Raw genomic sequence first — 23,264 nt, 5'->3', positions numbered from 1 at the left:
GTTGATACCAGGGAGACAAAAAATTTCTAAAAAAGTAGTGAATTACATTGTAAATGTAATTACATTACAAAGTAAAATGAGATAAAAACGGTAAAAACTTTGAATCGAATATAGACATTGGCGACATTGCATTTGCATAAATAGTAGTAGAAAATGACAAGTGCAAACGTAAAGAACCAAAGCCCAAAATGGATTCTGAAGAAGAAGTGATTATGTTAAATCTGTGGACAGCAAAGGACACATTGCTTGGTTTTTTAACAGGCCCAATTTGCTTATTATTTGGGTTTAGACTCTTAGGCAGATTTATTTAATATGGGGACAAAAAAAGTCCCAAATTAAAATTTTTTCAATCTGCCTGAAAAAGTATTAAATTGGAACTTTTTTGTCCCTATATTAAATAAAGTCCTCGATTTGTAATTTTTTCTCTTTTCGTACTATAACTTCTTAAAGAACCTCGCATTTCCCACTAATTTTAAGCGCATGGTATAGTAGAGCAAAATTTAAATTTGACACCATAATCAAATTTTAAATTACCAGCTATTATGACGTCACAAACTCATTTTCATTTCAGGTTACTCCTCGAAATTTAGAGGGCGCAACAGTCAATCGACTTTCAGTGTTCTATTGGCTCTTACGGGAGTTTCCTATCTAAGTAGTATTAATCTATGTGGGCACACCGAACAGCCATACAAGTCGATCTCCATTCTCCATCAATTAGGAATGATACAATTGGGCACATCGCACGAAATCTCTGGAATCGTGTGGAAAATCGGCGAATCTTCCGGAATCATGTTCAGCCCCAGTATCTAGGAGCCGTGACGCCGCTGAGAGGAAGTTGACAGTTCAGTGGAGTTCTGTTCGAAATACTGGCGCGAGATTTAAATCGAACATAAATAGTAGTAAATAAATACGGTGCAAATAAACATTTCTAGTAGTCGTAAATGGTTGTATTTAGTAGTGTAAGTGTGTAAATAAGTTAGATGATATGCATCCAGTTTTTTAGTTCACACCAGTAAAATCGCTACAGTTTATTTGCTTTATACAATTTCTACTATAAATTTCTCTTCATGTATTAATTGCAATCTCACTTTTGCACAGTTGAGGGTGTAAACGGCGAGTTCTTCAATTCCTAAGTAGAACCTAAAATCATCAATTAACTTGCATCTCTGGTCAGTTAGTGGCCTGGCAGAAACCTTATTCTCAAGAATTTCAACTTTATGTTTAGTATCGACGTCATCTATTTGTAGGATTTCTGATTAGGTTCTCAGTATCAGAGCGTAGTCTGCTTCTTTCTCGAATCCTGGATACTAGCCTGAATAGTATCCGCAAAATACCAACTAGGGACGGAAAGGAGGTTTAGGAAAAATAAGGAAAGGACAAAGAACACCCACGTGTTGACTGCATGAAAGGTGACGGTTCCAGTGGAAAACTTGGTTGCATTTTACCAGTTCATTTCAATTAAAAAAGGATTTATCGAAAGATACGTGTTTATGACTGGGAGGCGTTACGAGGTGCATTGAAAACGTTTCCAAGTAAAATGTCACGAAAAAGAGACACAAATATGTAAATGATAATCCGATTTAATGAAAAAGTAGCAAGGCGAAAAACTGGTATTCCGCGGCACACCATCGGGCTCACCTGTTGTTGTTTGCCATTAGTTAAATTTTACCTTCAGACCGAATCGGACATCAGTCGCTTTGCAGTGCGCTCACCATGCACACACACATACATGTATACACACAATTTTAATTTAAAAAAATCATATTTATCTAATTATCAAAAGGTGGCCGCGACGTCTGGTGCGAATTAAAAAGAGAAAAAAAAACTGAAAAATCTGAGTGACTAAGGACGATAATAAGTATAATAATAATAAAAAGCGGGCCCCCGTGGGCGTCAATTTCCTAATTTAACGAGAATTCCACAGTGTCTAAACTGGCCTAACTAGTGTGTTCTTGAAGTGAGTGTGAAAAACGGTAGTAATACAGTGGTTTTGAAATTAAAATATTAAAAGATCAGAGATACAGGAACGGTTCGCGAATGTCGTTATTAATAATAACGTTATTGCTGCTCGTGAATCAAGGTTCTCTTGTTGTAGACATGTAGTCTACGGTGAATTTTTTGAGAGTAGAAGTTCGAGAACGCGGTCACCACTTCTTACACAAGCGTGTGGTGGCTTTCAAGTTTTCTGGCTAGTTGCTGGCTTCATTTTTATTAAACAAGGATTTACATACTGGTAAGGTTTATTTATTAAATTTTACTTTAAAAAAATATTCGTACCTAAAAGAGTTTAGGTCAAGGCAAAAAAATTGATATTATTATTGGTCTTACTGTTACTTATAAAATAACTAATAAATTGCCCAACAAAAAAATCGCAAAAATAAATAATTTATAATGTCTATATTATAAGATGTCCATATATATAAGTAATTTTTGTCACTTATTTCAAAATAGCATATAACAACAATTAAAAAAGATTTACATAATAATAATAATAAAAATACTGTTTATTTCAAAATATAAAGCAGCTAAAAATGTAATTGGAAACACAATTGATTTGCCAGTTTGTGTGCACGACTTACTAAAATCTAAAAAGTAACATAACACCTATAAATTATACAGGCCATAACCAATGTTAGGTTATTGTTCTTTACCAAACGACGGTTTAAAGTCAAAATGTCCATACAATGTATTACATGTTTTCAACATTAAAGTAAAGGGAAAACGACTGCACAAGTTAACAAAAAAATCTCCCTGCATTCTTAACCTAAGGTTGATATTAAGGACTCTTATATTTATCAATTCTATCAAATAACAGTCTTTATATCTAATATTATTAATGATGTAGTTAATAAATAACAAAAAAAAAAAGAACGATTAATCAGAAAATACGTCAATTAATACAGAGCGACTTAATCTTCTTTGAACAAGTGTTTGAAACTAATTAATATTGAATTATAAGATATTAAGTAGCGATAGACTTTTATTTTCTCTTAAATATAAATACCGCAAAAACTTTATATGCACCTTCTCAATATGATCGATATGGTAATGTGGTCTTATTCAGAGTTTTAATTGTATCAGATTTTATAAAAAAAATTGAGTTACTCATAATAAATCCAAATTTGTTATATGCCTTGATAACAATATGGCTAAAGTGTAAGTTAAACTTGAAATTAGATTGCAAATGTATTTAAAAGATCCTCACCACTGTCACTACGATTAAGAATATTCAAGGTAAAATCATAACAAACAGGTTGTACTTTATGTGTGAGGGCCATAACAGAGCATTTGCCAATATTTAGTGACGTTTTGTTTAAAGAAAATTATTAAGAAACTCTGCAGGTCCTGCTGCAATTTTATAAAATCATCTTTTTCAGTTACTGCCTTAAAATCTTGAAATCATCTGAAACAAGAACGCTTTTTTAATGATGAACGTTAACATTAGGAAAATCGTTAATAAAAAGGGTAAACAATACAAGGCCCAAATTACTTTCCTTCGGAACACCCAACATTGCTACAAATTCTTTTGAACAGCCGCCTACAATTTTTGCTACTTGCATTTTTCCGATAGATCAGACTGGACTAATAATTTTGCACGGTTAGAGAATCTAAAGAAGTTTCATTTTTGCAACAATAACTCATAATCCAGCTTCGAATCGAAAGCTTTAACACAATCTGTGAAAATTATGTCAAACTGTTATTTGCTGTCATTGGTTGTGAAATTTAATCTGTAAAGACATATATATTGACAACTGTTAATACTAACAAAACCATGTTACTCCTTACATAACATTGGTGTAATATAGGTTTTTATTTTCCTACAAAGCAAGATTTCGAAGCTTTAAGACCATGAATTAAAAACACTATGGGTCTATAAGTTTTTACATTATGAACGAACTTTAAATAGATTAATATCTAAATATATTAATAAATAGATTACAATCACAGCTTCTACAAATTAGCTTTAGAAACATAGTCCAATATAATATATAGGAGTAACGTAGAAGTGAGAATTTAAAAAAAACGAATAAATAGAAAAAGAAAATTCTTAAAGCTTATTAGAAGAAGACAAGGCTTAATTTTCCAGCTAGCAATGACACGTAAAAATAAATAAATAAACATGCCTTTATTCAAAGAGTTACACGAGCATTCTAAGTACGACTTATCAGAATCAGATTGATAATATAAAATATAAATTAAAATTAAAAGATATTTTCTATCTTAAAATTTAAAATATGTTTATTTGTTTATAGCATACGAATTCGGAAGTCACGCCTCTACAACAGTATATCTTAGAGAGCTGTCAACCCAAGACCTTCATGTTGTTAGAAAATGGTATTGTCTGACCGTTCTCAGTAATTTTTTTTATTCCCTAGAAAATAATGCCATTTTGGATAAGTAAGTTATGTTCTTTTGAATACTGACTTATCAACTGTAGTTCCCTGTTTACAGTGTTTGATATAACATTACAATCCATGGCATCAAAATAATGTATAGCTTGGATGATATGAGCATAGTCCAAATCAATACACTAAGCATCAAAGAAAACATTATTGCGTGCGCACGTGTTAAGTTCGACCTCATATATAGCTCTTAAAAAAATAACAATACGAGGGTGGTCCTAGAAGTACCCGACCCAAGAAAGAAAACACGAAAATTTTGGAAAAAAATGTATTTATTTTTGAACATAATCTCCTTTCAGCTCTATTCACTTTTCCCAACGATGTTTTATTAGCCTTTTTATAATAAGAACTGTCTTGCGCCTCGAAATAGCCATTGACTGCAGAGATCACTTCTTCATCGTTGGAAAATCTTTGACCACTGAGCCAGTTTTTTAAGTTTGGAAACAGAAAATAATCTGAGGGGGCTAAATCTGGCGAATGGGGTGCATGAAATAGCAATTGTAATTCGTTAATTTTGGCCATTGCAATAAAGGATTTGTGAGCTGGTGCATTGTCTTGATGAAACAACACTTTCTTCTTAACCAAATGCGGCCGTTTTTGCTTAATTCCTTCGCTCAAACGTTGCAATAAGTTCGCATAATACTCGCCGTTGATAGTTTTACCTTTTTCAAGATAGTCAATGAAAATTATCCCTCGCGCATCCCAAAAAACCGACGCCATGACCTTGCCTGCAGGTGAAACGGTTTTCGCCTTCTTTGGAGCCAGTTCTCCCTTTTGAGTCCATTGTTTTGATTGTTCTTTTGTCTCAGGTGTGAAGTGATGGACCCATCTTTTATCCATGGTTATGAAACGACGCGAAAATTCTGCTTTGTTGCTATTAAATTTCGCTAAACACTCAATTGAAACATCTTCACGACATTGTTTTTGCTTGAATGTGAGCAAAAGCGGCACCCATCTTGCACATAGCTTTCTCATGTCAAAATTTTCAGTTAATATGCGATGTACCGCACTTTTTGAAATGCCTACTATGTCCGCTAGCTCGCGCACTTTCAGTCGACGATCATCCAGTACTACTTTGTGAATTTTCTTTAAAATTTCTGGAGTCGTCAGTTCATTTGGTCGACCACTGCGATGCTCGTCTTGGCAGCTCGTACGGCCTCGTTTAAACTCTGCTACCCAATATTTTACTGTTGTTAACGAAGGAGCAGACTCACACAGAGTAGAATCCAGTTCAGCTTTTATATTGGTTGGGCTGAGGCCTTTCAAATAAAAGTATTGTATCACATAACCATGACCAATTTTCTCCATTTTTACAAATTCACTGAAAACGTTCATTATTGATGGCTGCCAAACAAATACTAAACAATGTGGCGTCTTCAAACTTCTAATACACTGATATTTTTCAAACTACTACCAACATAGCAATCTTGCAATTACCAATCCATAATCAATATAACATCAAATGCTTTTGAATAATCCAAAGATATTATGATAACTGACATAACATGAAAGTTTTTTTATCAGATGCTCAATGTTTTCCTCTCAACATAATATGTGATCCAAATTAAATAAATAACTTTTTTATAAGCGTCTTTCATGAATCCGATCAGTGCTCTTATAAAATAAATTTTTACACAAAGGACGCCATCCTCTGGCTTAATTTTGAGGTTTAAACGTCTTTAAAGCATTTTAATGGATTTATGATACTGTAAACCTTGAAAATATGTAGCTTTTTCTAGTCTTATAGAAGCCAGATTTTCAGGACATTTATTATTTTTATAAGTTCCTCTAGAATGAGTTTAGACTCAACCCTCAGGGGTTTCAGTTAACCAGGGGGCAGCATTTTTATTAATTCTCATGTACGGTGCATAAAATTCAAACAGCAAAGTTATACTACTTTTTAGTAACAGAACTTTTTCATTTATTTCATTAAAATAAAAAATATTATTCCATGGCACATTGAACTTTCATTTTGTCGTGATCACTTAAATGATAAATAATAGTTCCTATTTTATGACAAATGCTCTTACAGTTCATAAAAACGGGATCGAAACATGTAGCTGTAGCATTTGTAATCGGGTTGGCTCATTAATTAATTGCACATATCCAAAAGAACCTCACAATGTAAATAATAAATTGGGTTTCAACATTTCTTACATTTTCGATATCAATACTTATGGATTGATATACCTGGATTGACCGAATAAAGGGGCCGGCATAAGTCAGGCAACGCTCTCGAAAAATCAGCATAAGTCCGGCAACGCCCAAAAGTCTGGTAACGCTGTGGAAAATTGGTGATAAATTTGAACAATCAATGTGATTCCCTTTTGTAATTTCTTTTAATAAATATATTTGGAGGTTGCGTGTTAATGCAAATTGGTTGCCTAACTTATACCGACCCGTGTGTAAATACCACCCCCAACTCTACCTGTTCTAGCTTTTATAAAAAACTTATAGCCTGGTATAGTAACCTAATGCCTAGATATATTTTCATTTAGACACGCTTCACAAACGCCGACAATATCATATTTATTGCCACAAAACTGTACAATCTACAAATCTACAAAACTTCCCAAAAACAAATCTAATAAGCATATGGAATATTTAAATTAGCAATACTTAAATATGAATTAAAATTGTTGTTTGTGACCTTTAAAGAATATTTTAGGTAATAACTTTTAAGGTACATAAAAAATATCATAATAATAACAAAAGTTATAAAAAATTATAATTCGTAATTTTTTCTCGATTTAAGTTTTGTAAGATAGTAAATGATTGATGGACATTTCGTATCTAAGGAGTATGAGTCGGTTAATATGCCGATAATTAATTTAGGTTCCCTATTCAAATAAGTTATTTCTATCTCTAATAACAAGCTTTTAGTGGCTGCTTCTCTGTGAACATCCACTACATTTAATGGTCTTTGTTGACAATTAAGTTATTTAATTACGAAAATATCAGGAGCCATATCCAGGGAAACCTCTGTTTTTTCCAAAAATGTTAATGCTCTTGGAAAAACTCTAATAGAGAAATAATTTTATTATTTATTTTTAACAAATTTCTCACAAAAGTAAACCTGCGTGAAAATTGACTGAAAACGTTTTTTCAATATATTTTTCTTTAGGAATGTACTTAATTTTTCTTTCAAAAAAATAATTTTCCTAAGTATTTTTTCTGTAAATCGTACATCTACAAAAAAAGTGGAACAAATAAGTAAATTTAACAAGAAAATCAAACCAAAATTAAATAAATTGAAGTATACTTTAAGTCATCGAAAACCAATGAGTATTTTTGAAATTGGTTTATTACGGTCTCCGTATATAGGTTGTTTATTTCTAAAATATATCCTATATGTGTCCTATAGGTGGAACTTTTAATGTGACACTCAAATTACGATACAGTTTTACCACTAACCAAAACTCTATTTTTCTCTTGACACGTATTTCGCTAACGATGTTAGCATCTTCGGGAGAAGATTAAAACTTATGTGTCGAGACTAAAATAGAGATTTTTGGTTAGTGCTAAAACTGTTTTGTAATTTAATTTGTAAGTTAAGCTACATACTAGCTACAACGCTTTCCACGTCGCTTTGATCATTTCATAGAGATGCGATGCATTTTAAAATTATCAGACCTGAAAAAAAACTTAATTGCTAAAACACAAACAATAATTATTGAAAAATTATACTTTTAGTGGTATTTCGCAATAATTGAAATTGATTCTTTCCGGTTATACTGTGATCAAATTATTAACTTTGATACACAAGTGATGAATAGCCATCCTCATCGCGCATTTATTAATAATCACGCTTTTTGTAATAATAACGACAAAAGAGATTTGGTTGGATTGCTATTGGAATTGGAATTCCAATTGGAATTTGGAATAGAAATCGGAATCGTAATTAAAATTATAACAGGAAAAATAAAAACCAGAATTTATCATGGACTTTGGTAATAACTGCCGAGTTTAAACCTTATGGAATTTTGTCAAGGGCGACAACACTGCCAAATGTTCTCCGAAAAATATTAATATAGTAAAGAGTTTTCACATTGGTTTCGAATTTTTTAAAAGTGAGGTATTTTATTTAAAAAAAAAACTGATTTCTTAGTACAAAATATGATTCACCCAAAGATTTTTTTGTAGATACCATACCTTTTCTGCTAAGCAAAGCCTCAAGGAATCATTCATTGTAGAGATATCCTAGAAAAGCGAAAATGAACTAGCCAATTTTATTCCACGTGCTAATAATTCCCTTAATTTAGCGGGCGTCTATGCGGCTCATATCAATTTGCAAGCAATTCTCTTTTTTGCCACAATATACTTTTTTATTCCGAGATCTACTAATCGAGAGGGTGTTCTCAAAAAAATCATAGAAATTATAGTGCCATTCTGATGGCACCCTCTAGATGTAATGGCAATGCAGCAGCAGTGAAAAGTTTATTAACTCAACTTGATCAAGTACGAAAGGCCTTTGAGAAGTTACTAGATATACAAATTGAGATAACTGATACGAAATAAGAAGTGTTGGATCTATTGAAATATCCGATGGCATTGTTCTTTGACTCTTCTGGACAGAAATACTTCAATTTATAAAATGCAAAAAATGTTTTAAACTGTTAAAGTCGTCTTTGCAAAAAACACTGACACATACTGGAAACGTTGAAGGACCATCTACTAAAATGGAGATCAAGCCTTAGTGATTCTGTTATTTTTAACGTTAAGCAACTTTGAGAAGAAAACGTAAGACGTCAGGGAAAGTCGCAGATAATGCAGCTTTGGATACGTATTAAGCAATAAAAGGTTTTTTAATTGAATTTCTAGATAAGCTTACTGTTGAGGTTTTAAATAGTATTTTAAGTATGAGAGAAATCAAAAAGGGTTTCGGTTTCCTTTACATATTCGAGGCTTATCTAGTCGTTAATAAAGGAGTTTACAGTCAGAACCTGTTATTAATTTTAAAAAAAGCAATTTTCTGGTTCAAGTATACTCAAATTATTTAAACGAAAAGGAATTGTTTAGTAAAATTGATGTCATTGTTCTGTTAAATATAGCGAAAAGAAATGGAGAGAAATTAGATTGCAGTGCTAAAAAGGCATATAACTGTTCGTTTTGTCTTTTGGATTAGAAGCGTGTAAAACTCTTGCGACTGCTTTTAAAATTTTACTTACTCTATCTTTGTTCGTAGCACAGGCAACAGTATCCTGAAATTTTTTTTTCAGTCAATAACATGATGTTAATTGTCAGAATATGACATTGCTTAACGTTTGGTTACAGCAAGAACCCCCTTTGACGTTTCATCTTCAATATAAACTGGATTCTGCAGTAAAATTACCGCCATAATTTTTCGATAAATCCACTCCTCTTATGGGATTTTTCACATATAAGGAAAATAAGCAATTAATAATAATAATTTAATTTAATGCCTTTAAATTAATGATTTTTTAGACATTGATCATAGTAATAAATACCTTGACAAGGTAAGTTATAATAAAAAAAATATTTGCATGATTATTTAGCATTTAGGTTATTTGGGAAACGAATATGTCAGATTAAAAATATTTTTAATAAAGAAAAGAAGCACGCCTCTGTGTCGCGATTCTCAATTCTTCATCTCCGCAGTAGCAAGCGTCGCCATAGGAATTCAACCAGTTTGGTCGCTCATCTGTCCTCTATATACGTCTATATCTACAATAAGATGAAATGTATTTTTCTCGTAATACACTGCATACAAAAATAACCTTCTTACCAATTCCTTCGACTTACATAACCTGCATAAATCTTAAATAAATGGATATTTTTAACTAAAACCTACAAACTGATATTTTCGTCTCTTATGATGATATTACACAAACTTAACCCACTACAACATACACAATTTCGTATAAACCAATCGACCATTGTATATTTTCCTACATGAAAAACAAAGTGCAAAGTGTATACACTAATATAGAGCCGAAGGGAAAACACATGTTTTCTAGAACCGACTAAATTATACTTTGTTGGAATAATAAACGGTTTCTTTTTTAAAGAAAATTAATCAGGTTTGTCCAGTGGTGAGTCGATTATAGAAATTTTCCTCGTTTCGAGTAATTTTCTTCGTAAATTGAAAATAACGAATTCGATTGGAATGTCTGAATGAAAACATTTTCTTGTATTACCCAATATACTTAAAAATAATTAGTGGTATAGGCTCATAGGAAATCACTACATATGTATATTATTGTAGATTACTAACCTACTCTTAGATAAGAAATTACTGCCTTCCTGCCTGTGTCTATTTTTTAATATTTTAACATTTGTGATACTTGCATATTAATTTTAAGATTCTATTTCAAGGAATCTCCGCTTTCTTCACAAGGCTCCAACAATTGCATCATCTCCATATTTAGATCAATATTTTAATAAGAATCGTTAAATATTTCGTGGTTTCGTAAATGTGAGTTTAATACTGACTAAAGAACGTTATTATTCTCAAAGGCTAGGTAATGGTCAAAATTCACAAAAAGAATATTGGAATATGATCAATGGCACACTCCAAAAAAACAGGTATTATCTCGCTCAGAAATAAAACGCACTTTAATATCGCCCCTGGACCTTGTGGGGCAATTTGAAGCAATGAGTATATTATCCTTAGTGAACTATGGGCTGGACAGATCGGTTATGCGAAATCCTGGTCACAGGTCAAAATCGTCAAAAATATCCTTTCCTTCTGATGAGCCGTGACTATATGGCACCTGATTGTAAAGGTTTTGTGACTCATATCGCAGGCAGAGAGAAGTGCTAAACAGGAGGGACCATAAGGACCTGATATACAGATGGCTTCAGAATGAATAATAGAATAAAATTGAAGAATTAATATAATCGATAAAGCTGGTATAGGCTTCTGCTATGGGGCCTCGAGGAAGCCGACTTGCTTGCTAGACTAGGAGCTGCAAAATGGCCTAAACCTTAAAGACACATATATGGGCTTTCTGCCTATCTCACCGGACAACTACTACGCTTAAAAAGGCGTAAAATTCGGTTATCCTCGGTGCAGCATGTCGGGTCTATTAGGAGACTTATGTGCATAACAGCCCCTTGGATGTCCACTTTACAATTACATTTATATTATGAATATCAATAAAAAATAAAAAAACAATTTAGGGTTGATGGCTGATTCTCTGGTAGAAAATAAATCTTGGAAAACTGGAATATTTCCATCATACCTAGAAGATGCCAAAATAATTTCAATCCATAAGAAGGAGAGCCTAGATGATTTATCTAAATTTCGACGCATATAACTTTTATCAACTTTATCCAAGGACATAAAGAAACTGATAAAAGCAGTTATGTAATCATTACATGAGAAAACTAGTACATATGAAACAAAATGCCATCTTCTTTAGGAGTTCTACTCTTTAATATCCACAGTAGAAGAATTTCGGCAAAATTGTTTTTTGGCATCTATCAAAAGTTTTGATTGTGTTAATAATGATATATGGCGGAAACTTACCAACTAAAGCTTTAAAGGTGTTTTTTTCTCGTTTACTTTGGTGGTCTCAGAAGAAAAAGAAATAAGTAAAAAATGAGTCATATGGACCCAAAAACTCTGGATAGGTAACTATGAACCGATTAAGATAGAAAAAAGCCATTAATGACATTTTTATCAAAGCATTTATCCCTAAGGAGCAATTACGATAGAAAAAAGTCATTCATGACATTTTTATCAAAGCGTTTGTCCCTAAGGTATAAATGCGTTTGAAATAGTTACCCTAAGTAATCCCTATTTTTTCTTTTTTATCTATTGCTGGTATTCCTAGATCTTTTAATATTAATCATTACAATTCATCTAAAAAATTTCTTACTTTTTATCTTTTAGCTTTTCCAAAATGTTTTAGATTTGCTGATCTTTGATCAACAAACAAGGTCAATTTCCTAAACACCATACTAGGCTTTAGGTGCCATTTAAAATTTTGCATGCATCAATCAATTTACTTCCACTTTTGTTAATGAAGCGCGATCCTAGGCCACTATGAAACGTGGTATAAGAAGTTCCATTGGGCTCGCCGTTTATTCAGTGACAAAAGACAAGAAGATCATCCCAAATCAGTGGTTGTTCCAGAAAACATTGATGCAGTGCAAGATGGTCAATAAGATATTACATAAACATTTAGCTATGAAAATAAATGGTATGCTTTAGATCCTGCATAATTTAATAACAGCAATCGATTGTAAAGATATTCCAAAACAACCAAATCCAACAAGTCATTAGTCTGAATATCTGAACATCAGTAACCAATACTTTAGAACAAAGCAAAACAAAGCTCAAAAGTACAAAAGCATTTGATGAAATACGGAAAAAAGGCAAGATCATAATTCTTCATGATGATCATACATCCGCTGAAATAACAACTAACTGACGTTGATTTGATTGGTCATTATCAAATTTATAACCTTAATTTAATGACTTCTTTTTATTCCTACCTATTAAGAACAAAATGCCTTACTATCGTATTTGAAACTTAAAAAGCTATTCATGCGTTCAAAAATCTCCACCAATCTTCTCACTAATTAATTTGGTTTATTGGGTGACATTATTTGCCTTGTGTAGTATTCTGGTATCCGTCATGTATGGTAATCGTCATGCTTTACTGTTATAACGCTAGTTTCGCTCCACAAGGTAATTATAACACCTAGACTTAGATCCCGAATCTATAAGAAGAAGAAGAAGCAGCCACTCGATCTAGAGATAAGCTTTAAGAATTAAATCAAAATAGTCGCTCCCTTACGTTTGCCTCTTAGAAAGATAGTTACCTGCAGTGCCTATTCATAACAGCAACAATTTATATATTCTCGCTTTTTTGCATGTGTAAACAAACGCTCTTATATTATTCCTGATTATAACGGTAATGCCGACGTTTCATTAAAAAAAAATAATTATTTTTTAATGAAAATGAATTTTATTTTAAGAAGGAAAATTCCTCACATTAAGCTCATAATTGGCGCAGTGGGTAGGCTATTCCTGCAATATAATATAATATAATATAATATATAAAATAATTATTTTTTAATGAAAATGAAATTTATTTTAAGAAGGAAAATTCTTCACATTAACCTTATAATTGGCGAAGTGGGTTGGTTATCCCTGCAATATCTAAATTTACGTGTTTTTTTTAAGAAGCTATTAAGGGTGGTTTGTTTTGAAATGAAAGCACTGTATATTTTATATCTTACTCCTGCTTATAACTAATACGAACGTTTAATTTTAGATGGTTTTTTTCAAAAGTGGCGCAGTGGGTAGGATTATTTGCATTATGCAGTTTTCGAGTATCTGAGTTGTTCAGCAACAAGAAGATGAATGTACTGTTGGTTACTCTAGAATACTAAATATTTGTAGGATACATCTGAGATTAGTATTTAAAAATGAACCTCTGTCCACCAGGATTGATATGATCCAATATTTGACGGTCATAACGTTAGTTTTACTCTACAAGACGAAAATGATATTCATATTCCGAACTAGATCCATAATAATTAATTAGGTTTCGAATTATCGCTATATGCCCAACTTGTTCAGCTCTTTTAAACTTATAAATACCTTACTAAATTTATTTCGTCATTGGTCGGACCATCTGCAGTGTAATTGGGGCTTTTGCCAAATATTTTTTAAAGGTACAAAAATGTGTGCGCCACTGCCCGGTCACCTGAATATTTTCAAGTCCTGCTCAGCATTCGAAGGTGCCAAGCAGCGAAATATTTTTCATTAAAATGATGGTGAAAAAAGCGAATATTACTTAATCGACATGTGTGTGTGCGTGCGTTGGTCTTGTGCACTTTCTACTCCGGGTCTGTTTTACTTCTCGCCACTGCCTCGGACCAGCTCTTCTATTATCTATATTATTATCTGAATTTATTCAGTAACCTTTCGACGAACAAGGAAAAAGATTGAACCATCGTCGCATTAAAAATTTAATCAAAAATAACGAATCAGGTTAATTAGAATTTTCGAATAATTCTGGTTTGACGAGATCGTGATAACGTAGTCGCGCCTCGAGATCTTTTCTATCTTCAGCTATGACACTATAATGATATTATGATGTTACGATATTATTGTATATAGAAATCGTTACGTGTTTGGCTATTTTTTCGCCAACTTTACTACTAACTGTTTCGTAGAAGAGATAGTTAGGCACATTGTGTATCTTCACAAGATTACCCATACTAGTAACTACCTGAGTGGAGTACCTCTGATCTTTTCAATGGATGGACAGGATTCTCCTAATATGGATCTTCTTCTTGAAGAAAGGACAGGTGAAACACAGAGATATATCCGATTATCTCATCTTCTTTATTGCATTTTCCTGAATATTGTAATATATAATATTTGTCAGTTTTGAGAAGTTTTTAGTATTTAAGAAAATACATGTTGATATAATTGATTAGCAAGCGAGTTAGGGAAGTTATTCTTGACTCAACCGAAATAATCCTATGAGACCTCCTTGCAAGAGAAGATGGAAGAATTTAGACCTGCAAGGAATTCTCCAAAAGAAGGGCTTCTTCTGATCGATGACGTAGTTGTCACTGAACTATGTAAGCTCAAGCTGCTGATGATGTAGCAATCTTACTTTAAAAGTGAAAACCTGATTACGTTTTCAAAAGTATGGGTTTAAAAGAGAAAACTCACAATTAAGAAAACCGTCAACGGAGCAAAAAAATATCTACTGTGGCTTTCTACTTATATGCCAGTAATTATAGAGATGCAACTTGGCTTGATTTCCCTGCATCTGGCATCGTATGATTCTCAGACACCTTATTCCTTTGCACCGAGAAGAGATTCTTCAGAGTACATACTGATAGCAATTGGAGTACACGCACCCTTACAAAATCTTATTTTTCATTTTTGTCCAGTGAAAATAATTTTTGTGTGTGGGGCATATAATAGGATATAAAATAAAATATTTTTAAAGCTCTGTCAAAGGAATAATGAGAAAGGCATTGACAGAATATATACAGCTGCTTAGGTTTCCAGTAGATATATCGGGGTGCCGAGGAGAGATAAACTCCACCCACACTTACAGCATTTTCTCTATTAGTCAAATAAAAAGTCAGTCTGATGTTGTCAGAGTTTCAAACCTTGCGAATAGAAGCAGTGTCTTGTTTCATTTATTAGTGACTAGTGACTGTACAAGATTTGTCTTTCCTAAAACCTAAATGGCGGAATGAAATTAAAATTTTTGTTCGAAATAATTTTTAATCTTGACTAAATAACCATATTAATCATCCTATAATAAGGAACTAATAATCTAAAAATGCTCAAGTATCAGCTCTCTTATCTAGAGAAGCGTCCTATAAAAGTCAGTTTGAAAAAAAAAAGTCTGTTGTTTCTGCAACTCGTTACTTGCCGCAAATACAATGCATTTCCTGCATAAGTCCCTTACGTCTGCCTCGCTATTGACACCACTAGTAAAATCTTTCCCTTACTTTTCCCAAGGTCGTTGTTACTCCAAGAAGTCCTCCTGACACACCCGCATGGATTTCCTTTAGCAAGTTCGAAATTTAACATTAAAGCAGTTTTTTTCTTTTTTACAGTCGCAGTGAACTATTTTTCCGTTGCAACAGTCCATCTTCCAAAATTAGGCAGTCCCATTATTTTTTTGTGAGACTTTGACTTTGAGTATACTTTCTCTTCCTTTAGTCCCATTATGCCCAATAGAACTTGACATTGAGAATGTTCATAGTCTACTGGACAGGGTCTTCTTGATAAGGCATCTGCATTTCCATTAATTTTCCATGTTCGGTGTTAAAGTCAAACTTCTGTAGCCTCTCTATTCATCTTGCCACTTGACCTTCCAGATTATGAAACCGAAGGAGTTATTTTAAAGCTGCATAAACAGTTCCTCCCAAAGAGGTGCTTGTATGGTACATCCAAACCTAACCCATCTTTTTCTTTTAGCTTTATTTAGCTTGGACTCCAAGCAATTTGCCAGTGTATTAGTTAAACCCTTATTAAACTACAGCATTCTAAAAACTTCGAATCAAAAAGTACCACATGATATACTTTCACATGCAACAAAAAAGCATAGAAAAAAATCTCTACTTTCCTTTATCGACTTCTTAAGTTTAAAAGTTTAATTTCAGTCGAACTTTTGTTGGTATAAGGGGGTAGGAGAAACGCTATCTTTCTCTTTTTAATTTGTGAATAGATTTTAATGGCTATGCATTGATTTCCGCATCCAAGACCTGAATTGACTGATATACCAGTTTCACTGTTTCCATTAAGATACCTACTAGGATTATATTAGAGAGAGTACAATTTACTATTACTTTTCTAAAATGCTGGTAAGCCAATTCAGGAAAGGCACATGTTAAAGGGAGTATTTTAGTAATTAATGTGGTATTATTAAGTTGATCGAAGGCCTTAGAGAAATTGATATAGATTGTGTGACATCTACTCCGTGTGACATACTCTTTAAGGATTCCGATAGAAAAAAAACATATACATATGTAAAGGTTATTAAATGTTGATTTATTCCTGCAAAATAGATCACTAAAATATTTGAAGTAAATTGGGTTTATTTTATGTCAGCAGCGACAAAGGATAAAAATAATTCCTTTGCGGACAATAATTCTTAAATTAAAAACGAATAAAAAAAATACTCTGTCCCATGTTTCCTTGGGCCTTCGAGTATTACACACTAACCTTTTCCAAGAACTTACATAATATGAATCCTTCACACAGTATTATCGTTAAGGTACCTACGCAGATAAAAAAACTTATTTTTTATTATCAGCGCCTTTTTCATACGTACGTGGTTTTCGCTTTATTGCTGTCATTTAAAAAGTATGCATACAAATATTGCTTCAGGGTTCAGACGTCAAAAAAATGTTTGCATCTTTAAATGTATGAAATGTGATGGGAAAAATTAAATAAGCTCTAAAAGGTCTAAAAGCGTATGTAAAAAAGGTTAGAAAATCTTTTTTAAGAAATAAAAGAGTTGAGTTCATCATGTAGGGCTTAAGAATCCTTTGTAGGATCAGTTCTAAGATTTATTTATGCAATTATTATTCCAATCTAGAAATTTATGTGATAAGTTGGATTAATCTGACGTTTGCCGTAGAAGAGTCTTAGCTTTCCTATGGTTCCTCTTTTTCTTTGGTGATCTTTTGAAGTACCTTTAAAATCTAAAAAATGTTAATGCAGATTTATTGTGCCTTTCTTCAATCACACAAAGGCTTCTGCAGATTTTTATGATATGAGAAAGGTGTTTGATTGTGTTAACGATAATACTTTGCTGGGTAAGCTTTATAGGTATGTAAGGGAGCAATACCTTTCCTTCGAGGTGAGCAGCTCGATAGAATGTTGTTTGTCTGCTGCTGTTCCTCATGGTTCTGTTCTGGGTCCCCTGCTGTTCCTTAAATATGCAAATGATATTCTTGTTGTTCTTTCATCACGAGGGTTCACGCATAAAGGAGCTTGTGCAGATAGATTTCAATTCTATCAAGAACTGGTCCAATGCCAAAACATTAAGCTTTTACCAGAGCCTTGACCAGCGTAATTGATTAGGGAAGACCTCGTTAAAATAACAGTTGGCATTAGTTACTACAGTTAGTGTAGTATATGGACAGTAAGTAAGTTCAGTAAGATTTTACCACACCTCAACTCTCTGGCAAAGATTATCCTTAGGTTCATACGAAGTAATCAGTTATATCATTTGAGATATGAGATTAAGAGGTATCATCCTTTAGAAAAGAGGCTTAAGATGTCCTTCTGGTTTGTCTCGAAGTGAGTCAGGTAGCCAGCACTTGCAGTTGCAGAGGGTGTACTGACGCTTACATGCATATTTACAGAAGTACAGGCTCGGATTCACCACAAGAAACACAAACTGTTAATACTAGGAACACACATTCTAATTTCTACCCCATATGTATTTATATTAACATGGTACTGCATTATAGTTTTTTTCGATGCAGTATTTTACTTAATGTTTTACTACATAAATTAATTTTTAGTCTTTTAATCAGGGTAGTATTTTCATTTTCAGCTTTGTGAGTTTTTTAATTTTAGGATAATAATGCTTTATTTAAGCATTGAACACATATATGTCACGTTTAATGGCTCATTACTCAGCAAAGCATATAAAATATTCTATCAGGATTCTTTCTTGAATAATTTTTATTCTTTTGAATCCTTTTTTTGCCCAATGGACTCCGATACCAACTGAACCACTTTATCAGGAAATTTAGTAAAATAATTTAGTTAGTATAAATCTATTTATACAAATTTTCCCAAAGAACTATCTCCATATGCACTAACTACTAATTCTTTAGAAGTTTTCTTTCTTGCAAGTAAGAAAATTAGGTTCCAGAGTTCTGACTTCTCCATGGGTGCATAAGTAGTCTTGTTTTCTTTTGACTCTGGGTAGGTGTGAAGAAGAAGCAGTGTCTGGACCTGATTTGTTGCGATATCCTCTTTATTAGCTCAGGCATACATAAACCAGACATTCTTCCCACAGGTTTCTGAAAACTTTGGGAATATTTTACTTCCTTAGTCCTGATTTGCTTTTATAGTTGCCTAGAATAACTTTTGAAAATATTTTCTATTTTTTCCTGAAATTTTCTATTTTTAGTGAAATGTTGGTGATGTTGGTCACAAAATATGGATGTGATCTTAAATTGATTATCTCTTTCTTTTCTACTGATTTCAGTATTTTGGGTATTCCAGATGGAGTCTATCTGGGATAACCTCATGATTAATAGACACTCCTGGGATATCCCACTATGTGCTATAAACGGTTGATTTCATAGTATAAATCAAATATAAATATTTATTAATATAATTATTGTTAAGTCTATTAATTACCGCTTAATGGACGGGAATTTTGGTTTTTTGTTTGTCACATCTGAAGGGTTTTTTTCTATATAATGAATACTGGTTTAAATGTTTAAATGCTTACATTTCTTGATAAACTTTAATTTTCTTCTTTGATTTTTAATTTTATGTAGTCACACGTATGGAGTTTTTAATTTAAATTTTAAATGTTTGCCTCTCAGGTAAGTCCTAAGTCCAGGTAGACTCCTAAAAATATAGTTTCATCAATGCTAGCTTCCAGGAAATTGTAATCTGCCTGATTTCTGACAAAAACCAAACTGTTATACTGTCAAAAGCTGACTGAATGCTACTCTCTACAATCTTGAACGGATAATAAGCTTGTAATAGTTACTGTCATCTGCAACAAGAACTAGATAATTTATTTGATCAAAAATAAATTTGAAAATGCATTTCTTATTTCACAAGATAAATTATATCACAAAACTGGCTAATTAAAGTTTTAATCTTCTTCAAAAGATGCAAGCATCGTTAGCGAAACACGTGTCGAGAATAAAATAAAGAGTTTTGGTTGGTGGTAAAACTGTTTTGTGATTTGAGTGTCACACCGAAGGTTCCAACTATAGGACTTTTAAGATAATTTATGTATATAAGAAACTAATTTGGTCCCAATGCTGCAACTCCATACATCATGCAGCATCTCCGAGGAATTGTCATCCCAAAATACAAATTAAATCCTCTCAGTCAGCTTGGACTTTGTAAGGCTCACACTTTAACGGTCGAGCATCAAACCATAAAAAGCCGACTTGGTGCAGAGAATGTCAGGCGACACACAGTTGAAGGCCTTAGTGAGATTCTTGATGCAAAGGTATCCGAGCCAGCCTCAAAGCTTATCAACTCCTCTATTCTCTAACAATTTCATTGTTAATTTTTGCCAATGTTAACTTCCTCCTCCAAGTGATTGTTTTATCCGGTATATCAATGACTCCCAATTCTTTATTAATGTAATTTTAAGCTTTCTTAGTTTGCTTCTGGCTCTCTCAGCTTTCTACCTAAAATTCCTCTTTTGATGATGTTTTGGATTGCACTTCCAGATCAGGGGCGGAATTCGTGAAAAGAGACGACTAATACATACGAACATACATAAATCATTGAAATTCTAGTATAAGCCGAATAAGAAAAAGTTCAGACCAGTGAGTGCTTCTCAAATATGCTAACCAAACAAGTGTTCAAACAACTTTTACGTGGCGAGGCTGACCAGCGCATTCATCCCTGAATAAGTATATTGGTTATCCTCTAAAACTTTCGCTACAGATTGAGGAATTGACTTTTTAATATGCTGATTAGACTAGGATTCTAATCACATCTCGTTCTTCTTTTCTCTTTCCAAATTGACGGCACTTCCTCTTATAAATAATAATTTGTACAGCTCTCCAAAAGTTTTTACTGGTTCTTTGGGCGCTTTTTCTTTTCTCTGGAGTTTTTCATGATATGCGACGAAGTTATAAATTAAGATTGAAAACGTCCAATGTATCGTGACAGGTGGTCTTCAAAATCGAGACATAAAACGATAACCAAGAAAAAGGATAAAAATCATTTTCCGATTCCTCTGCATCAGATGAAGCGTCATTTGCTTTACGAGTATCACGTCGTCATGTTTTTCACACCAGCGTATTTCGTAGAATCCAGTGTTGATTATGTTTTTTTGAAAACTTTAAATCTCTTAGAAGACGAATTTGCAGGATCTATAATTGTTTTTATAGAAGCAATACAATCTTTCGTTTGTGAAACTTTCGATTTTCTTGAGTGAATGATTCAGAACGTGGCTAAGGCATGAACAAAGGCTTGAAGTTCCTATACAGACCCTTTTCTGAAAAAAAATGACTTAATATAATGAGACACTTATCACAGAAACTTAGTCTAGACTTGAAGACTTTAAAACGAAATAAACATTGTTTAGTCTAGGCTCTTGGTAGCATCTCATAGGTACTTTCAGGCAGATCTTAAGTGCCTTTAACAGTACAATCTTAGTTCAAGTTTTTAAGTCTGTATACCGGTACATAAGTTTTAGTATGTAACGATTTCCAGCTTCAGTTCCTGTTGGCAGTTTCATACCAGCTTCGATGTAGCCCTAAGGTTGTAAGTGTTTTCAGAGCTGCCTGACTGTCATTTTTTAAGTTGTCAATTTTATTAGAATCTGCTTATTATTTAGATTCTTATAGGGTTAATTAGTAGGTACTCTATCGTTCCACTATTCTCTGTTTGGATAAGAAATGTTGAAGGGTAAATCAAACCTAAATCTAGAATTCATGTGATTTAACATCATTTTTAATGTTTTATCCTTACGGATTGTTCGGATTATTTGATATCATATAAAATCAAGGTAATTGCTATTGAATGAGCTTCTCCTTGAACCATCAAATAAAGCAAAGTCGAAACCTCCATGGATACTGTCGTAGTAGTTTTCATGGATCTTGTTATATCTAGACAAGATTGCATTTTTGTCTTGCTACTTCTGCTTTGCTTTCATACGCAGTGTCTTCGACCACTATGCATACGTAATGGTTGATAGCGCAATAGTTGATATACCCTGGTGTGGAAGCACCATATCTATCCATGCATTCATCATGAGGATGGTTTCCATGCGCTTGATTGTTTTATCCAAATGTTGGTCCCAGCTTAACTCAAAGTTCAGAGTTATTGTCAAATATTTGATCTGTTTCAGTAAAGTAATATTTCTACCTGACACTATTAGAGGTCTTTACGTCTCTAATTTCCGTCTGTTGGTAAATGCCATTATGCCAGTATTGTGGATTTAAGAGAACCGCATAAATAAGCTTTTACCAGGCCCTTTAAATAAGAATACATTTAGTACAGATTCTTAAAATGCTTTCTTGCTTAAAGTTCCTAAGTTCCTTTAAACATAAACTGGCAGGAAGTAGCTTTTAAGTAATATCCAATACGACAAAATAACAATACATTTATCTGTTCCAATATGAAAGCAAAACATCTTTGAAACAAAATATCTCAAGAATATCTGTCATATGAACTATTGCTAGTTAATCTTTTTTCTTTGATATCAACGTTATTTTTTCGAATAGATTCATATGCATAAAAAAAAATCATGCAAATACGCAAGCAAATACTAAATTGTTCTATATGACCAGAATCTATAGTTTCGTCAAACCTGAGTACAAAATTCAAATTTTTTGACTCCCAACTTTTTGCTAATAAATGTTGCTCACTATTACTATATATACAGATATTCCATGATATTAGTTAGAAGCATGAGATTCTAAGACACCATCTTTGTCAGATAACTTGTAAAAAGGAATTTCACTAGTATTTTCAAAGGAACGATCTACTTTGGGTAAATTGATTCATTTAAAAAAAAAATATTTGCAAAAACATGTTTGTCACTTATATGAGGTCAAATAATGGAGGTTAAAGTATCGTTTCTGAACTTTACCTCTTTTATTGTGTGTTAAGAAAATATGAGCAGCCGAGAAACCCCCTTAGTCAACTAACTCCTGCTCTAGAATCTGAAAACATACATGTATATGGTCTGTTTGTTTCTTTAATTATATCGATGCCTATTGATACTTTAAAGAAACACATTTCTTCACTTATTGACATTGATCATTTCCATTCTCACAGTCACTAATAATCCAATCTAAACTTTAAAACTCGACTCCGCCATTGTTATTACGTTTGGTGCCTTACTATAGCCAACTACCAAGCAAATAAACTTATCACAGAACGCATATAAAAAATCTCATTTTCCCACTGTCTAGCATTTTTTCCTGATTTTTTTCTTTTAATTCTGTTTCTCTCAGGTCTTGCAGCATGCCATATTAATATTAAACAATGCATGTCCAGGAGGGGGTACACTTTATTTTATGAACCGTTGCCTTGCCTTGTTATAGTTGAATTGAATGTATAGGAATGGATTATTTAGGTCGATATATTACTAGTAAAAATGAAAATCTAAAGTAATAGAAAGCTCTTTTTATACCGGATAATAATAAGCTGATTTCAAATCCAGAGATAGTTTA

At 32.8% G+C, this 23,264-nt stretch overlaps 1 protein-coding gene across 1 annotated transcript in view; it reads left to right on the top strand.

The window, feature by feature from the left end:
• Positions 1-1,638: 1,638 nt before the first annotated feature.
• Positions 1,639-23,264, top strand: part of LOC126738617 (protein decapentaplegic) — an 80,695-nt gene continuing 59,069 nt past the window's right edge. The window contains exon 1 of the mRNA XM_050444037.1: positions 1,639-2,233. The gene's annotated coding sequence lies outside the window, so the exon portion shown is untranslated. The remainder of the gene's footprint in view (positions 2,234-23,264) is intronic.

This window comes from Anthonomus grandis, chromosome 7 (assembly GCF_022605725.1).
Source record: "Anthonomus grandis grandis chromosome 7, icAntGran1.3, whole genome shotgun sequence".
Classification (NCBI taxonomy): Eukaryota; Metazoa; Arthropoda; class Insecta; order Coleoptera; family Curculionidae; genus Anthonomus; species Anthonomus grandis.
The sequence above is the reverse complement of the archived record's forward strand: the minus strand, read 5'-3'. Positions and strand labels throughout refer to the sequence as shown.